Genomic DNA, 20,921 nt, shown 5'->3' with positions numbered 1-20,921 from the left:
TTATGAGTCAGTAGTCAGTTAGTGTCATGAATAGGGATGGGCCGAGTGTTCGATTCGAACATGAGTTTGAATCGAACATCGGCAGTTCGAGCGCTCGCCGAACTTTATGGGATGTTAGCGGTTTGTTCGACCGGGGACATTCCATAATACAAAATGCCCACTGAAGCTCTAATTTGTTAAAGTCTTGCACCTGACCACAGGTCAGGTGCAAGACTTTGCTCAATCAGGGCTCGGCGGAGAAGGGGCCTGAAGTAGAAAGTTCTCTATTGGCTATTGCATTTTACAATATGCAATAACAGGCTGGGCATGGCTCAAAGCCTGCAGATGAAGAGGGGGCGGGGCAGAGGAGAAGCGGCCGGATCGGGGGAGCGGAGGAGCCAACGGACCGGAGGAAGAGGAGCCGACGGACTGGAGGAAGTGGAGTGGGCGAACAGGGAGAAGAGTAGCAGAAGGACCCGGGAAGAGGAGCAGACGGACCGGCAGAAGAGGAGGTGCGGATGGACCGGAAGAAGACGAGGTGCTGCGGCCGGAGGTGGAAACGGTGAAGCCGACGGACCAGGGGAAGACAGCAGCAGAGGTACCCGCCAAAACAGGCAGGGAGAACAGCAGGGATTTGAAGGGACACAGGCTGCTGCAGCCACATGTACCGGCAGCTGTATGGGGGTCGAACATTCGACCCCCATACACTTGCATTGAGTTTGAGTTCGTACTCGAACATATCAGCGGTTCGATTGTTCGAATACGAACCGAACACGGGGGTATTCGGCTCATCCCTAGTCATGAATTGCTATTTTAGCCACCTTAACAACTTAAGTACCAGCTCGTATATACCCCTTAGTTAGCGGGCCATATTTTTTAGTTTTGTGTGCTGTGATAATCGGAGGATGGCTCGGTACACAGAGATTAGCGGTCACAGTGGGTGCCCAATGTCTGTCTCTAGAATGACATTTTAAAACATCACTGCAGAATTTGACAACTACAATATGGAAGTAGGGAGGTGGTTAATATACTCAAATGTCACCCCCACAGAGTTACTACTTTCCCTCCATGACGGATGTGGTTTCCCATGCTGTCTGCAGTCAGGTAGTAAAAAATGTAGTTCTGGGCTGTTTCCACCTGTTTACAAAAACCCCACAGACTTGATTAGGATGTACTCATACTGCTGGAGCATCACCCTATTCAAATCTATAGGATGTAAATTTCCATTGGCCAGACTGCAGTGCAGGAGGCTGCAGCTATCTGAGGGCTGTGGGGAGCAGTGGGGTGAAATGTTACAGTTTTGTGTATTGAGGGTGCTAGGGAGTGGTGCTGGGTGGATTTTATCTTAAAAGATGAAATTGTTTTTTAAACCAATACCTGGCGATCCTTTTATTTTGGCCCTTGTTCATGCGCTTCATGCTATAGGGTGACAATTCTCTGCTCCTGTCTTTTACTTGTGCTCCAAGATTGTCACTCTGTTATAAGGGCCTTGTCACACAAGCTCCGTTGCATTCCAGCACTATTCGCGCTGGAACGCACTGGAGCACATCCTGGTCAGCTTCCTGCGTTCAGTGGCAGGAAGAGGCATGGTGGTGCCATTCATGTCAATGGCACCACAGACACACCCCCGCACTGAAACACGAGATACAGGAATTCTCTCTGTTCCGGCTGTCCACCGCACTGCAGGTGATCGCGCTGCGGGTGGGGGGCGTGGCTGCGGCGCCATTGACTTCAATACACCGTCATGCCCCCTCCCACCCCTGTACGCAGGAAACCAGCCGAGATGCGCTCCAGTGCGTCCAGCAGCAAATCATGCTGGAACGTACCTAAGCTGGTTTGAACCGGCCCTAGGGGCTGATGGAGACTACAAGTGGCTGTTTTAGCACACATTATGCAGGCAGAGTCCACTGTTGTCACCATCATATAGCCAAACCTGAAGTTTATGATGACAGAAAGTAAATGCTATAGGAGATCAGCAGCACTGAGATGCAAAAAAGGATAAAATAAAAGAGGAAAACGAGTATTTTATTAAAAATGATATGATACACCATGATTTTGCAAACTAAATGTCATTGAGTTTTAAGTTTACATCTACTTTAATGCCAACCAGAAGCTAGCAGTATTTTACAAAATAGTAATCTTTAAAATAATCTTTGTTAATTAACTTTAACATACAAAACACCACAAACCAATAATGTATTGTGCAAGCGGTAAACTCAGCTAATCAGAATGATAAAACCTGTAGTAGACTGGACATTGTGTTATTTGGTTGTTAAAATTAGAAAAATAAACATAATAATTAAAAATACTTATTTCTTAAAGTACAACTAAATGCCTCTGTATTACAGTCTAAACAAAATTCCCAAATTCAGTTACTATATGCTGCACAAGCTTCATTAAAGTGACACTGAACTCAGGAGTCAAATCTTAAAAATGCATTCAAGTATTTTAGCCATTGGTGTTGTAAAATAGCCACCGCTCCAAACTCGCTCCTGTGATGGACTACCATCTCATATTTAGTTAGCTAATTTGTTTTGAGATTGTAGTCTTTCACTGAAGCAAACTAAGAGTGGTTGCTACTTTACAACACACACAGGGACCATGGGGAACAAAAGTAGTCACCCTCCAGAAGGAAGGACAGGGCAGAACCAATTCAGAGATGATTTAAGGATCTACAGCTGAGTGATACACAAATAAGATACATTGTTGTTAATAGTTGGGGTACTTGAATGTATTTTTAAGATTTAACTCCTGAGTTTAGTGTCACTTTAAGAAAAACAAAACTTCCTTTACTTTCACCAAGCCAGATCTTCCTTCATTTGTGCCCCGCACACTCCCCCTTTCAGACACCTGTGTGGTGCATTGATGAGCTTAGAAAAATCAGCTAGCTAAAACTAAAACTATAATAAACAATTGAGAAGTATGCAAGTAGTTTAAGATGTGCAGAAAGGTAGCAGAACATAACGATTACCTGGCTGAATTATGTATAGGGTTCATTGAGAACAGCAGCTGCCAGACAGGCCAGCCATCAATGCTCTTGTTAGAATCCACAAAGGGGACTCAATCTTCAACTAATGCTCTTTAATTAAGACAGACAGGCCATGGTCCAGCAGAGCTGGCAGGTCAACACTCACACAGCTCCAAATGAGCCATATTATAATTAGAATCTAATTGAAAATCTCCAGGAGAAGTAGAACTTGAACTTTGCAGGCCTCAAATGTTGTTACTGTTTGGGTCCTGATGTGCCCCTCGTTAAACTGCTGCTGCTCAATTATAACATTGTGTAAGAAAAAAAAATGTGAGCATGATGCAGGTTATTAAATTGTAAGGTCTACCTTCAGCTTGAAACATCTGTTTGGACCCAATTCAAAGCAACTTTTTTCCTTGAAAACCAAACCACCTTTGTTATATCTGTGAGCTTCCACAGGTGACCAGTTTAATCAAGGACAGTGTATATCCAGGTTTAATTCCCTTTAAATATATTAAGCTGCATTTTCGTTAGTTAACTCTTTCAGAAGTATACAAAGAGGTATACATGTTAATTACCTGAAGGAACAATTTTGATCATCTTAACAGTCTTAGTAACCAGCATTATTTTAAATATCTAGTCATTCATAAGTAGAGTATACGGATGTGTCCCCCTGTGTTCCTTACAGCCACTAGGACCAATAACAGCAATGGTGCTCGTAGTCATAATCTATGTGTTCATTTATTAAAGGACATAGTCACTATGTTGTCCTGGTGAAGGGACCCTGCGTGGCCCCCCGAAACGTTGGCTATGTGATGAATGTGATGATTTCCTTTAATAAATGAACACAAAGATTTAACGTCATCTTTCAAGTGCTGGTGATCTTCACTTTCTGTTAGTTATTCCTAAGGGATTGCTCTTCTTCTATTTCCTGGCCATTTTGAATGTGTAATACAAACAGTGATTTTCTAGGTATTGAAGTTCTGAGCTGCATAAAACAGGGCCCAATTAGGTACAATCATGGAGGTAGCAGACTTAACCCAGCATTTAGAGAAATCATCTTAATATACCTTATAAACATTAGGTGATGACTTTATTCATCGACTATTATTTGTATTATTTTAATTAGTATTACCGAAACTTATTGTGTAGGTATAGCCAAAACTCTTTTTTTGGGTTTGGATAGAGCAGGGAAGAATTAGAAGCAATGCCAAGTTGTCATTGCTATGTGTTTCTCTGGTGGGTAGATTTATCCTCACTAAGTTGTGATGGTGACAACTGTCACCGAAACAGGAAGTGAAGAGAAAGCCAAAATTTTACATTTGTAAAGTGATGAGGGGAAATCTTCCAATGGGGATACCTGTTGCTGTGTCAAAATCTCAAAGTGTAACTGCTCTCACTTTGGAGAAATTTCCTCTTACCATGTCTGGGGGACATGGAGTGAAGGAAACCTCACCAATGGGGCACAGACAACAAAATTACACTAACAAGGGCTTTAGCCTTTCCTACTCTATCCAAATTTAAAGAAAAAGGTTATACATATACTTTAGGAAATGAACACAGTGACTGAGTAGGTAGAACATCATTAGATGACAGCAGTAGAGGAGGCATGCTCATTTTTGCTGGTAACTAACATATTTTCTAAAGGGATACCCACTAGTTTGTTCAAATGCAAAAGCGATTAGGCCAGCCAAGCACTATCAGATATTTGCGCTAAAGATGGGCTTTGGGCTTGTGTTTATGGCATAATTGTGACATCAATTTGAGATTCTCCTGGGGTTATTCAGAATTAATTGACTGGTGCACTTGACCTGCAGTTGACGTGCTGTAAGGGGGGTTTTGCATCCCCATAGACTTGTATGGGAATGCAAAACCTGCTTAAAACAAAATGTGGTCCCTAAGATGCCCATCTAATGCTGACAGGGAGACAGGCTGATAATAATGTAGCAATAAGCCCACATCTACTACAAATTTCAAGTGGCACATTTACTTTTCTAACATTTTACTTTTCTGAGTTTCTAATAAAAGTAAAAATAAATGGGTCTTACCATCAAATTATGGAAGAGTGGCAACTTCAAATGCATGACAGTTACCTAACAATACAGGCCTTCTGTTATGTTTGTTCAAGTCCATAATTAAAGTGGACCTGTAGTCCAAAGTTTTTTTAACCTTTTGGATAAAGCAGGGGTGAATTGGAAGCTGTGTCGCATTCTATGGCCATGAGCAGGCCCGGATTCCCCACAAGGCCACAGAGGCCCGGCCTCAGGGCGGCAGGGCGCAGAGGGGAGGCAGCGGTGTCCTTGTGGGGAAGTTGCCTTCTCTACATTCAGTCCCGCTTTGTACAAGCTGGACTGAATGTAGAGTGAGGCAGACGATTTTTCGTTTACATGTGAAATCGGCGATGTCGCCGATTTCACATATAAACAGTGTGCAGCCTTCTCCCCCTCCCCCCTGTACTTACCTCTCTCCTTTGGTTCCATCCTCCGCCGCCGAGTCCCGAGTCTCTGACTGCAGTGAGCAGAGCGGCAGAATTATAAGTAACCTTGCTGCTCCGTGCAGACTGTAGACAGTGAGAGGGGAGAGCTGTGCTCTTCCTCTCTCACCTGTCACAGGAGTTCCAGCACAGTACTGTGCTCGAACTCCTGTATTGGAGGTGACAGGGTCAATAAAGAGAACCTGTCACCTCCAATTGCTATTACACAGGGGATTGAGCGGAGCTTTATGTGATTATCTGGGGTTTTTTTGTTTTGTTCCTGGTTGATTTTTTTTTGTTAAGATTATCTCCTATTCATTCTGCCTCTTTTGGTCCATCTGATCAGTGGATCTGAACCCCATGAACAGGAAATTAGGAGCAGATTGGTAAAACAATTGCTTTAGGTGTACATTTTTCATTATTTAATGTTAATTATTTATTATCTGAAGCATTGAAAACCAATCTGGTCACTCTTCAGCTCTGTCCAGCATTACCTCCTCTGTCTAGCAGCATAATACCTTTTGGAGCAATAAAAGTCATTTTTACCAGACTATGATTTTACTTTAAAGTTACGTTCTCTAAGATGAGAAGCAGGTCTCCCATCGACCATGATCTATTATGAGATACCAGGTTCAAGCTCCCCACCCTTCACTAAGACAACCCTGTTCTAAGCCAATAGGGAGCATATAGAGAGAGTGAGAGAACTGAATAACTCATTAGGTAAAGTAGAAAGGTTTCTTTACGAATACTGGCTGCGCCCAGTATGTCAGGGCTGTGGTCCAGCAATGGATGACATTCAGGTTGATATAGTTGTGTGGCTTTAGGCTTGTGTTGATTCCACTTGCATTAAATATCAGTTTGAGATGCTTCTAAGCTCATTCAGAGTACTGGCCCCCAAAAAATCCCATTGGCACAGGCCCAGGCACTGCCTTTAATGTTCTTTGCACTAAAAATAAGGAAGGGGAAGCTTTTTTAGTCCTGAATTTACATAGGGCATTTCATTTGTGTAGTTTCTTACTATCTTTAAAGTGACCCTCTCATAATGGAGGATGCCACTGCTGCTGCTTTTAAAGTTTTTCACATTATATGTTGCGGGCGCTGCATAATTTGTAAGTTATTTGTTTTTGACCCCACGGTCGATTTTGCTGCAGCCTTCAAACTTAATTGGCACACTAGCACTTATACACTTTTTTAGGTCCAGCGCAGAATCACTTATATCTATACGCTTTGGCTTTATTGATTTCTGTTTCACCTGGAGGAAGTATATGGATAAGGAATTTGGACACTTTCACAACAATGATTTACAGCATGCTTGCTTTAGGTTTATTACTCAAATGTATTGAAGCCAGACACAGCCATTCAACTCAAATTTTCAAACGATGCCCAGCAATGGCTGCCCTTGTACCTTTCTTAGTAACTTTAAAAATGTAAATGCTTACACACACACACACATACAAAATACTAAGTTATATGAAATAAAAGAGACGTGCTGAATGCATTTCTACCCTAAAATAGAAGGAAGAGGAATGTGTAAACATTTGGCCATAAATCTGCGAGGTACACCCCAAAATCCTGGGCCTGCCCAACTTATAATAATTCAATATTTAAATTATTCCAAAGCATAAACATAACATTAAAACTACAGCATGAGCTGATACCATCAACCAGCAAGAGAAATTATATTTTTAAGCCTTTTTCAACTCAGAAAGTATAGAATAAATGTGAAGGGTTTTGTGCGCTCTCTGCAGAGAGTAAGTTACTGAACTGTGTTAAGATAGCCAAAGTCAGAGCAGATGGCCATTCACTCAGTGAAACAATATTCCTCTCATCCATCATGGTGACAGGCAGCACAGCTCTCAGCTTCCTTGCTGGTACATAACCCCCTTTCCTGGTCAAAACTGATGTTGCATAATGTGACTCACTGGTGTCTGCTAATAAGATATAACCTTGAATCATCTGTAAAACACAAGGACGCCAAGCATTAATCAATGTTCAGCAACTGGGGAAAACTGACATGGGCTAAAAGGAGATGTTCACTTCAACATATGCCTGTTCTATTTTATGATATGTCCTGTGTATAATAACAGGGCCCCCTGCTGGTTAAAAGCCACCTAGTTGCCCGCTCCGAGGCGTCACTGATCTTTGCCACTCCAGCTAAAGACAAGTACATTACACACTGTCCATATAGTCTTGATCAAGAGCAAAAGAAAGGTAGACACATTTATGAGGGTTCATTGGAGGACGGCTAAAAAGTGTTGCACAACAGCTACATTTCTGATCAAATTTCAGTGTTACCTGGATAGTATCAACATGCTAAACATCCACTAACCATGACAATAATACTAACTAAAACTAATACTATTAAGACAGTAATACTAGAATATCACTTTTTTGTGCAAAAAAAATCTTGATTCAAAAAATTTCAATTAATTTGTTAAATATGAGCAAAAAAATCAATTGCTAATCGTGAAAAGCACAATACAGATGGTAGATTGTGATTTTCTAGGATCCAGGTCCATCGTGTGCCCTGAAAGGTTCTACCCCACTCTGGCTCTGACAAAAGCTCTAACTCCTACCGTGTTTCCCCAAAAGTAAGACCTACCCCGAAAATAAGACCTAGCGCTATCTTCGGGGATTTGTGTAATATAAGACCTACCCCGAAAATAAGCTGCAGCCAGGTAAGACATCCCCCGAAAATAAGACCTAGTGTCTTTTTTCGTGAAAAAAAAAATAAGACTGTCTTATTTTCGGGGAAACACGGTATTTGCATAAAGCATTAGTGAGAAGAAATCTTCACAACATCAAGGACAGATTGGAGTTGTTACCGACACAGGTGTTTACTCGGGTAGATTTTACATCAGATCCTGATCCAAATAGCTCTCTGCAGTTGCAGGACTTGAACAGGGAAGTCCTACCCATATGTTGCCTCAGTCAGACCTACTGGCCAGATAGATGACTGCCAGTTAGTAGCTACCAGCTTCTCCTACATTCTTTATGGTGTGAAATATGGTTAATGCCTAGTGCAGGCTGTGCTTTGCCAGGGAAAGCTGGCAGTGTGCAGCAGAAGCCTGTATGACAGGTAGGTTTATGATGGGTAGCTTTGTTTTATTATTGATTGCACCTATGAATTGCCACTTTTAGGCATAGTGGTAATCATAACACTATACCTCCAACCAGGGGCGTTAACACATTTTTGTGTCTGTGCCCTCTCCTTCTCTACAGCTCTGCTCCTGCTGGCTCTGATGTCACAGCCGAAGAACAGATCACTACGCTGCTCATCGCTGCAGAGCCGATGATAGACCCCGCATAGCCCCCCAGAGACCCTGCACAGCACACCTGACACCTTGCAGAGTCCACCTGAGACCCAGCACAGCCCACCATAGACCCCGCCCAGCCCACCTGAGATCCCGCACAGCCCACTTGATACAAAGCTGTTAGAACCAAGAACTGTGGGTGGAGGGAGAGACTGTTAAAGGTGTAAAGGTCAGCTGTATGACTGTTGTAATGTGTGGGGGAAAGAGTATTCTTCAATATATTGCTTTGGTTGGGGATATGGAACTATATACAGTATATATATTTATATACAGTGGGGCAAAAAAGTATTTAGTCAGCCACCAATTGTGCAAGTTCTCCCACTTAAAAATATGAGAGAGGCCTGTAATTGGCATCATAGGTAGACTCAACTATGAGAGACAAAATGAGAAAACAAATCAAGACAAATGGATACATTATATAACACATTTAGTGTTTGGAGGAGAAGAAAAACTGTATATATCTACAAAAAATTGTAAGTTCCTTAAGTGTGTAACTTACCATGAAACAGCTTTGGAATCATGGATCAATGTTTGTCCATGCTCTGCCTAAAATAATTTTTAATTATTTACTGAATATTCTTCCATTACTGTAATTCAGTCTTTTCCATTTTCACTGGATTTATTGTTATCATGTAGGCAATAGTTTGTTTTTTTACTTGTTTCTAGTTAATTTCATGTTTACACACATTGATTAAGAAAACATTGTTGTTTAGAGTTGTTGTAAAGTATATAAAAAAAGTGTATTAGAGGATCATAAAATATGCTTTTCAAACATTAGTATTTTGCATACAATACTACACTGGTATCTATTAGATAGTTTTTATTCTACACCAGCTATCTGCAGTAGAAAACAGCAACAGGTGTAGAGAAGGGCAAAACTCACAGCTGAAATGAAAGATATCTTAGTTAAAAAAATAAAACATTTTATCTTTATGATATGCTTCATGAAAGTGATTTCATGTATATGTAAAAAAAAACTTTCGAAAGTCATGGTGATCTTTTGAATCGTTTGCACTACTTGCCTTCCCCACTCCACAGTTCTTCTGGTTTTCAATTCAAAAGAAGTATAGAAAAGCCGTAGTCATAGTGCTTCACTTATAATCTTCAACCCCTAATTACATATCCTTTGCCAACTACATCCCCAGCAAGCAAAAGGTAAGTCTTAGCCATGTACGTTTTTTCTTTTTATTTCAGCTCTCTTATAAAGCGGCATATGAAATCCCATAACTCACTCTTGTGTAAAATGAACAGTGGTAAATAACAGCGTGTCCCACTTCCACCTTAATGCCATTAGTCATGTTTCCATTCAAAATACTATACTATATCATTATCAACATCTCCTGCTACTATGGTGCATGGACCTTTCCTGGTGAAGAATGCTTTATCAGCAATGATTAAGTTGAAGAAGCAAGAGGTAGAAAAACCAAGCCTTCTTCTCACAAATTATTTTCGCCAGCAGTAACACAGGTACTCCTCCTCCTACTTCTTCTCCTTCTTACAACCGCCAGTCACCCATAATAGAGTGTTGGAACAGGGGACAGTAATGGGTACCCAAAAATTATATTAACTACTAATTTAATTCCCACCTGACCAAAATACCCATAGCATGGTAATTATTACACTAGATAGCTAAGTGTACATCAAGTATGCATGCATATACCTATGTGGATGGGGGCAGCAGATAATATCAGGGGAAATAATAGCAGTTATTTAACCTGTCTGAATGCCATTTCCCCTGATGGCGTCTGAAACAAATCATATACATGAGACTGCTGACCAGTCCACCCAACACATCATTTCATGTCCATGGATGTTTTACAGTAAAATATTTGTAGATGTAGTAGTATAATTACTACCAATCTTTTGTTCTTCAAAGGGGGAAACTAACTGGTAATAGTAATGTTGTGGGCCAGTCTAGGATACCACATAAATAGGAACTATTCAGCATATCCTGGCCAGACTCTGTTCAGTGCTGAGACAGAATTTTCTTTACAGTTTAGTAGCTGACAAGAGAAACATTTAATGAATCGCAGGCTTCAAACAAAAATTATGAACAAAGAGTCGACCTCATTCAAACTGTAAGAAAAATGATAGAATGCCTGATTTTGATTAATCTATTTTTTTAGAAAAGAGCTTGAAATATTTATCATATAAATGAAGTTTCAAGCAAAAGTATGTCTGTTCTTAAAAAATCAATATACAGTGTGTAGCATGGCTTTTCTTGAGCTCCTGGTTTACCATTTGCATTATTACAGTACTAAAACTCTTACCCGGTAGTTCTATTCACTTACATAATTGGGATTGCTGTAAATGCAGTAGAAACTGATACAATGGTGAGTCAGACCCGGGCCAGGTACCTGGTAATTATGTCATCTTCACAGTAGAACAGAAAGCAAAATAATTAAAAAAATAGGCAGGGGGTTTAGCCATTCCTTACTCTATCGACAAGTAAAAACATGGCTTTGCAGATATGTTAAAAAAGAGACACACAAAGTAGTGTCTGAGGAAAAATAATATTGGAAGATACCTTTCCAGCCCTTGTCTTCCTATTCACCACATTGTTTGACCCCAGTTATCTCTCTAGTCAAAAATGACTGACAGTCATTTTGGTGTCACACCCTCTAAAAAGTCGGGCATTCGGTCACAGACCGAGGGCCTGGCAGCTGCACTAGATCCTGCACTAGGATGTTCGCGCGTGTGTAATGATATCACGTATATATATGTAATGACATGCCCACACCCGATGGCCACATCAGGCCTAGGGACACCGCTGGTTCATGGTCTCCTAAACCAACTTTTGTCACTGAGTGCATCTGTTCATGTTTCAGTCTCTGCAAGGTCAGTCTGCGGTATCGGACCTGGGTCCTATGCTTTTTACCTGTACATGTCTGTAACCACTTTTGAATTATCAGAAACTTGTCCCAGGTCTTTTCCAGTCAGTGTGTTTAGACATTCTTGCACTCCCCCTGCTGGTTCGAAGCAAAGAGTGCTGCTGGACACTTCCATTGAAATGCGTCAATGGAGATTTTTTTTCTAATTATATTCTGCAAACCATACACATCATCTGTAAAGTGCCAGGGGCCAGAACAAAGTAACTGTGGTCCACCTATAGAGCAGAATGAAGATTAGAGACCTGGAACAAGAACTGATAAAGATGGCACTAGTAGCATCAGACTGACAAGGGGGAGCCCACATGTGGCATTCTAGGAGAGAGCGCTTTGGGAGGTAAGTCATAAGTGCAAATAATATGTTCACACTTGCACATTGTGGCTCCAGGGGACCACACTAAGTAAAGTTTCACTTTAAAGAAGACATGTCATGAACAAATGACAGGGGATTGCATTGCTTGCCTCTTTCTAGAAGATTTGTGTTTCTTAGTTGTATCTGCTGAAATAAATTTGAGTCACAGACCCAGGACAAGCATGCTTTAAATGAGTATCAGAAAGGTGCTAGAATTTCTTATCTTTATACTTTTTCCGGGTCAATGAAAAAAGTTTAAGCCAAAACATGACAACAAGAGAACTAGCATTCTTAAAAGAAGAGGTCCACTATGGCGGCCTATATAATTCAGTCACAACAGATGTAGTTTAAAACACATGCAAGTTAGAAGTGGTTAGGGGTATGATTTATGTTAGCTCAGAGCTACTTCTGAGAAGCAGAAGGAGGAATTTGTAAATCAAGCTGCAATCTTATAAGAACTCTGCTTCATAATTTGTCTCACTGCCCCTGTGTTTAGAGATAAATCTCCCACATCATTACTAACAATGCAGTTAATTTGAAAAGGTTGCACATGGCCAGTTTTAGCATAATTTGCAGAGCTAGAAGTAAGCTGGCCTCAGTGCTGAAATACTATATGGACTCCCATAATGCTCCATGAACATCTGGGGAAACAACCATACTACGAATGCTGGTCCTCACCAGAAGGAATTAACTCAATTTGGACCACTGGGAGATTCAAGTTGAGGTCAGCAAAGTCCAGCTATCAAAGTGTGAATAAAAAATGTAATTGAGCATTGCAGCTGCACAGACTTGTAGTCTGAATGCTCATGCTTATGATACGCTCATGTTACAACTTAAACATGACCACAGTGGCCTAGACACCTTAGTCAATCTAACCCTCTACATTCAGAATATGAAACACTGATCAGATGTATTTTTATGCTTGTAAGATCTGGAATCTGTTGGTTACAGCATATTGTTCTCATCAGAGTTTATATCCATGTAAGCTTCTTGATCCTGTGTCACAAAACAGCTGTAACGGAAAAATGTGTTTTATCTGATGGCCTGCATGCTTGGAAGGCAGACAATGAATGCCACCCCTGCCAACTTTTCGTCAAGTTCCTGCTGCTAAAAGCAGATTGGGATTGATCCCAAGACACAGGCGTGATAGAACATCCATGTAGAAATGCACAGTGGAACCCACCTTTAGAACTCTCAGCTGTCTTTGCTATTTGGTAATGGCTGCTAGCGGTAAACATGCCACATGTCAACAATGCAGTCTATCTGGCCATAAATATTAATGCTACGAGTCAGTAACTGGAAAGCTGGAAAGATTGACAGTAAAATGTAATTTCCCTTTTATGCCGTGCAATCAAAACCATAAATATCTGATTCGAAACAAGTGAGAGCCATGAAAATGGTATTGTTTAGTCTAGCGTGGTTGTTTAATACTTTGTTGTGGATTGTTGTGTTAGTATAGTAATGTCTAATGAAACAATGTAAATACCTAGCAAAGATTGGCTGCTAAAAGTAGGCTAAAATAATGTACTTTAAAAAGTAATTAATATGTAGCAGCATGATTATTTTGCCACAAGAGAGCTTTTCTGTCTTTTAGTTTTCATGGTATTCATAATGTGACTGTTTCTGGAAATTTGTAGTCATATGTTGCAGACCTAAATACTCAGTCTGTCAAAAATTAAGATTCAATAACTCCACAGTGAATCTTTAATCCTAAACCATTGAGAGTGACCTACTAAGGGACCAGAGAGTGCTAAGTTAAAGTATTTCGAAAATCAAGAACACAAATGTTATTCATCACAGCTTACATGTACTAAGATGTGGTGGCTGTATTAGTTTTCTTTTTTTAAGGCAAGATACATTTTCTTAAGTACAGAAAAATACACTTTCTTAAGTACAGATCAATACATGTTCTTGTAACGTTCTGTGAACTGAATTGGGATCTCAAACAATGCTACCAGTCTTCTTAGCTCAATTATAGCAATACCCTTCGATGAAATACAGAGCGGGAGCTGTTTGTAGTCCAAATCAGAAGAGCAGAATGGAGTCACAACGCTGCTCCAAGAAATATATTGAGTGAGTAATCATTGTCACCCTAGGACAGGAAGGAAGTGTGCTATTGGAAGGATCACCAAGTAAAAATAAGGATGCCGCATTTAAAGTAGTATTCAACCTTCAAACCCCTTCCAATAATGAATCCGGATCAAACAAATATACTTTGCCCAGCAAAGTATTTCTTTATATTTTTCCCCATACACTTACAGTCATCATGTTTCTGAAGAGCTGGCTCCAACTCTGTCAGCTCAACTTCCCTGAACTTCATGTCCAGTGGAAGATTACAAAGGACAGAGCAGTCTCCAAGCAGATGTACATCTACTAGTTAGGAGAAGGAAGGAGGGAGGAAAGAGGAGAGGGAAGTGGCTTGTCTTGCTGTGTCTGTGTGTTTGTGAAGACACAAACAGCTTAATAGCACACACAAGGGTGTCTTGTGCAAGGAAAAGAAGCCACCCTAAATCAGGATATTTAATTAAAACTTTAACTTCTAAACCTCAATCCATTGTAAGTGATTTAATCACCGTTTGAGATTGCTTAAAAACCTTTGACTTTAATATCTTTTTAAGGGCTGGTAAGCTGCAATAAAAAATGTTTTTGGGTTCAGATCTGCTTTAATGTTCACTTAGCTGGAAAAATAAGGTAAAGCTGTATTTCAATCATTCTATCATATACAAGCACATGTACTATTTGTTAGGGATGCACAGATACCAAGCACCATACTTAGTACATGCACAGACACTTTTACAGCTCCAAGACTAGACAAAAGTTAGGAGGCAGCTGTCATGTTTAAGGAGCATTGGCTACGGGGCTCCTGGGATTTGTGCATCCCTATGTTAATGTATGATATATTTATATATATATAGATATATATATATCTATATATATATTAATGATAACACTCACAGATACAATTACTGATACAATTTTGTTTAGTGTCATGTGACAATTTTTCAGTACAGTGGTGGAGCGCCAGGGCCCAGTCGCAGCTGCAACCGCTGCAACCCTAGTAGTTCTTGTGAAAATGCCAAGTATCTCCACTGGTATCTGAACTGATATCTGTGCGTCCCTACTATTTTTCTTTTATTTCATTTGCACTTGATTGGGTTTTCAAAGTGAATTTAAACTAATGTTAGCTTCATCTTATTCATTAAGCTAAGTGAACTTTCACTGTACAAAGTAAATATTCTCTAATTCTTATTGTAAATCAACTCTGCTGAGACCCAAATTAACTTGGAGAATACACCAAGTATGAGCCAACTACAGCTAACTTAAAATGTAATCTATTCGCTATTAGGTCTTGTTTTTTTTGTTTATAGTAAAGCGGAACAATAGAAATAGAAAAGCAGAGGAATAGTAAGGAAACCCACCTTGCTGTAGAATATCACCATTCCCATAAAGTTAACTTTGCCACTTTGTAGTCTTTATCAAACATGGGTCTGATGGGACATCTGGCATATTTTGTAAGTCTCAATAGACAATCTATCATAGGTAGATCTTGTATTTAATTATACTATTATAGAACATAATACACACGTTGCAGTATCAGTAGGTACAAACATCTGTTTGACTTCTCCTGCCAAGTTTTGAGATATTGTTGAATACCTAGACATCTGTATGATCAGTACTTATAACAATGATCAATAGGAAGGCTTTAGAAAGCAAGGGGGGTTGATTTATGCTGCATTCACATCTAAGCATGTATCAACTGCAAATACTACTATCGCAATTGTAACTGTCCTAAAAACCATTTTTTTAAACAATGCTTTTTGGGTCCCAGAAATGGCATGCTGGTACCTGGAATTATTATAAAAACACATCTCATATGCTGTTTATATGAAATTTGGAAAGAATAATCCTTCAGTAAAAAGGATTTCCCATTTTCATTTTACAAAATGCAACACAAATGCAACATATATACTAGCTGTATAATCCAAAGTACCCAGCTTGTCAGTAAAAAAAGCCTCTGTGAGTTAAATGCACTGCTTTAATATTTCTGCTAATGTGAGGCTTTGCAAATTTGCGGCTTAACTTCCCAATGTAATAAAAGCACCACAAAGGATCATACTGAACGGATTTTCACTGTGTTGTTTTATTGAATGGCATCTAATGCACCCTCTTATGAACGTTAAGGCGCTGTTATTTTTTATGCTTTGTACACTTTGCACTTAACAGCAATTCTACAGACTGTTTGTGGTTTAGCACAATGTGAATTTCCTAAAATCAACTTTTTTAGTTTTCCAATCTTAGAGAATCATGGGCTTAATGCAATGGATTGAGAAAGAGCATGTAAGGCCTTGAAGTGTATCTAAACCCAAAAGCAAAAATGTAATATATTGCAGTTCACCAGTCCTTAGATGTGATGGCTGCATTAGTTTTCTTTGGGGTGCTTTTAATTCCCCTCTGTGATAGCATTAAAGGTAAGTGTAATACAAAAGGTAAAAAAAGTAAAGCCTCCCTTCCCCAACATAAACACAAATACAAGTATAAATGCATTCATCAGGTGCACATATATATGAACACAAAGATTGCACAACATATTAGGTGTCGCTGCACGTGCTAGAGTGAGAGCCATCATTCAAGGGCCATTATTCACAGTTAACTTCAATGGCCTGCAAAAGCTTTTAAGTTTGGGTACCGACATTTTTTGGCATTTCACAGGTGCACAGTTTTGAGGCTAGACATTTTTGGTAGCTATCTACACAATGCAAACTTATCTTTTATGTTTTACAAAAAGAAATGTTATTATATTATGTTTGAGTGCACTAAAATTAATTGTAATGCATTTTTTTATTGAAAATTTGGGTTTGATAAAATGTTGCTCTAATATACTGTGGCATAAAAATGCAACGGTCACCCTTTGATTCCACAGCATCTCAGCTTCCAGAAAATATGTATTTTTAGGGTTGTAACGCAATTTTCAGGCCTGAAATGTGCATTTACTTATGTGTACGAAAAAAATAAAAATAAAAGCAACAGCCCTGGCAGCGAAAAGGATTAATCATCCTCTGAATCTCTAATCCTCTGAATCTCTAATACACACGTTCACAGTGCTCCCCATCTTTTTCTCTCCCTGTTGCAGCCACTGCAATATTCCAGGTGTCGGATGTTGTCGTAATTTACTTTGTCCCCTTTCTTGTTTTCCCCTTTGTTTTCCATGTAACAAAAAAATCTAAGCTTTATTGAGTTAATCCTCAAATGCATATAAACCAAAATTTAAAATAAGAACAGTTTTTTTCTATTTAACAATGATCTCTGTTTAACTTTCCCGGCATGGCCTAATGTGGAAAGCACTTTCAAGCCAGTAGCTTGTTTGTCTTCATTGATAAATCGAAGGGCAGAAGCTATTTGTAATCCATTGCTAAGACACTAATAGAGGAATGTACAGTCATGGCACAGCATGGCATATGTTAATAGTTTGTTCTTGTCATCTTAACAAATATGCATCTGACAACAATCACTTCTCTTTAGGAATTCTTTTTAAAAACATTAACACGGCCAAAAGTAACGTCATCCTTGTTTTATCTTTTTGTCCAGCCAGCAGCACATCATTTGTATCAGAGCAGAAAACAAGCCATTTGGCGGTACTAACTTGCATTCTAAAATAACATGGTATTTGAAATAAATGGTTTATTCCAGACAGCTCAGTTACTTGGTGGTAATGGGCAATAGTCAATCCATCTCTGGCTTCATACATGTCTCCCACTTGGAATAAAGAAAGTGCAACTCTGATGGCTTGTCATTAATTACTATTTGTAGAGGTTCCTTAGTCTATCTTCAAGCAAATGTCCAAAGTACTCTGTTTTATAATTAATACGCAAGTGAAAATCTAAATTAAACTATACACTGCATACAAGGATCCTGCCTTGTCCTTTGGCATTTTTTCCTGAAATAGATGTAGTTCATCAGACCACTTTGCTTAAATCCTATTTGCACCTTTCCGGAGGTATTTAAAAAAAATATATGTCAGCAATGTACGCCGAGTGTACATGAAGCAGACATATGCAGTTGCTGTATATGAACAAAGAAACTTAAGTTTTTGTTAGCTATCCTTTTCTATTCTAATGGAAATTGCCGCCTCTGTGTTTTGCAAGCAATCTGTGTATATTATAACTGAGCTCTCCACCCCACATTCATTAGTATTCATATTGCCCCCCAGGTCAGTGTATTGTATGCAAAGGCAGAGCTGGTGTTTAGTGATTGTGTTATACAGAATGACAGGGAGGGTGCAGCTGTTTACAGACTGCTTTACAATCCAACCCTGGTTTCAGACTGAATTTCCTGTGGAAAAAATAAGATTTTTTGGGTTCAGGCCTATAAAATATGTTTATAAAAAATGAAGAAAGCCTGCAATGTGTGTCATGAAAATGTGCACACATATACATCATCACTGCACCTCTACATTACCATAATAAATGCTAATCACTTACAAAGGTGGAAATGGACTTTAAAGTGATCCTTAATCAGTGTTGAACTTTTGAAGATGAATGTCCTGCCTTGTTATATTTATTACCCAGAAAGGCTTCATATGTGTCGCTATCTGATATAGTTTCACTTTCTTACCCGGGCCTGACTTCCTCTAACTTTAAGGCGAAGCCCTGCCAAATGCTATTTCAATGTCCAATGAGACTGGATCAGTGGTCCATAAAGGCACTCTCACAGACAGGATTATGGAAGTTGGTGGAGCATAGCCATCAGAGAAAGTCAGGCCTCAGTGAAAGTGAACAAAGTGATTTTATATAAAAAGGGTTTATCTTACTAATAAAGGTAATAGAGGGCACCTTGAGGTGTCTGCTTTTAGGAAGGAGGTTTCAATTTAAAATGAAATTGCTGCAGCAGCCAGAGGTTTTTGGAACACCAATTCCTGCACATAAAGATGTGCAGGCCATTTCAAAAGCAAATAATTATTTGACAAGGGACCATTGTCCCACCCAGAAGCCCATCTGAGAGCCTGCTGAGCTACAGGGGTAACATAAAATTGTCCTTTGTGATGAGTTGTTGCCCGCAACAGGATTGCTAGTGTGACATGGCATCAAACGTTTATACCAGAACAATTGGAACTGCTAGTGGTGGGCTGCCTTGATTTATTCAATTATCTTTGACTTTACAAAATGGCTGTAGGTGCCTCATGATTGCTGCATGTATAGCCAGGAAAAGGCTCTGCTAAGTCTTCTAAAAACAGATTTCTTAGTAGGGCTGCTGCCGTGCACCACTGGTGACCCTTATATTAGAACAAAGAAAGATCAAATGACTACGTAACCTCACAAAACCTTCCAAAATCAGTCAACATATTTGGGACTGTAGATATAACTGTGCATACTGTCACTTTGTGCTTTTTTGACATTGTAGCCGGATTGCTCATTCACTGTTTGCTGAAAAAGATGCTGTTAATTTGCTGCCAATGTTGTCTGGAGTCCAGAGTCTGTATAAGCACTTACTGCGGTGAAAGATAGTTGGCCTTGATTTAAGTCTGAATTGCGCAGTTTTAAAAAGAGCATTGCTCATAGTCCTAATGCAAGCCAAGTGGTATTAACACTATTATACCATTGTATTTTTACATATTATATTACTATAAAATTGAAAAGATTGGTTTTAGTTTAAATCTACTGTTATGAAATATTTAAAGCCCTCAGCCCTGTCCCCAGTGTAGTGCAATGTTCTGTTTCTTCAACAAAACCATACATCAACTAAGTCATAGGAGTTTGTTTTTTTTAAATCAGGTACAGGAGATTTAAATTGAAATTAAATATGTTTTAGGCTCATTTAAGATCATTTATGGGTTACATATCTGAGTATGCACAGCATGTGTAATGTAAGGGCAAAACGCGCAGATAGCATGAAAGCTGAACACCAGGCAGATATAAAAGATATAAATGAATGGCAATCTGTATTCATTAATACATGCTTGATTTTTTTTTTTTTTTATGCAAGCAGTGTGAGTACCTAAATTTGGCTTAGTATCAGCCTTATGTACTTCTTTTACAGAAAAACTGAGACATGGTGAGACAGAAGTAGCATAAGTAGTTGTGCTGCAGTGCAAAGAGTGATGAGAGATGAGCTCACCAGTCTGCTGCTTCTCTTTTCACTGTCCATTCACAGGCTGGGAGAAGGACTACATCTGCTAGGCTCCCTTTACATTTCATTGTTTTTAGTAGGGTTGCACAGATACCAAGTACAGTTCTCGGTACAAGTACAAGTACAAGTACCGATACTTTTGAGTTCCAAGACTACACTAGAGAAAAATTCAAGAATTAGGTGGCAGCTGTCATTTGTACGGAGCACACGGAGTTCCTGGGATTTGCACATCTCTGATTTTGATTTTATAAATATAAATAAAGGGATGCACAGATAACAGTTTTGCGAGTACTGGTACTTGCCGAGTACTTACTTACTGATACATTTTTGTTTATTGTCATTTGACAGTTTTTCTAAAACAATACAGACTAATGATTTCAGGACAGTGGTGGAGCACCAGAGCCAGGTCCCAGCTGCAACCTCTGCAACCCTGGTAGTTCTCATGAAAATACCAAGTATCTGCACTGGTACTCGAAAAGTATCTGTGCATCCCTCGTTTTTAGGCTTTCTCTGGCTTTTTGATGCAAATTTTAAAGTGTTTTTAATGTGTTTCTCAGGGGTATTCAGCTTCAGGTGTGTTTACATAGAAGAAGAGAGATGCCTCTTTTGCAGAAAATGGACAACATATTTGGTATATACTGTATGCAATCTATCTATCTATCTATCTATCTATCTATCTATCTATCTATCTATCTATCTATCTATCTATCTATCTATCTATCTATCTATCTATCTATCTATCTATCTATCTCTCTATCCATATATCTATCTATCTATCTATCTATCTATCTATCTATCTATCTATCTCTCTATCTATCTATCT

The sequence above is a fragment of the Nanorana parkeri genome, unplaced genomic scaffold (assembly GCF_000935625.1).
Source record: "Nanorana parkeri isolate BGI_ZX_2015 unplaced genomic scaffold, ASM93562v1 scaffold57, whole genome shotgun sequence".
Classification (NCBI taxonomy): Eukaryota; Metazoa; Chordata; class Amphibia; order Anura; family Dicroglossidae; genus Nanorana; species Nanorana parkeri.
The sequence above is the reverse complement of the archived record's forward strand: the minus strand, read 5'-3'. Positions refer to the sequence as shown.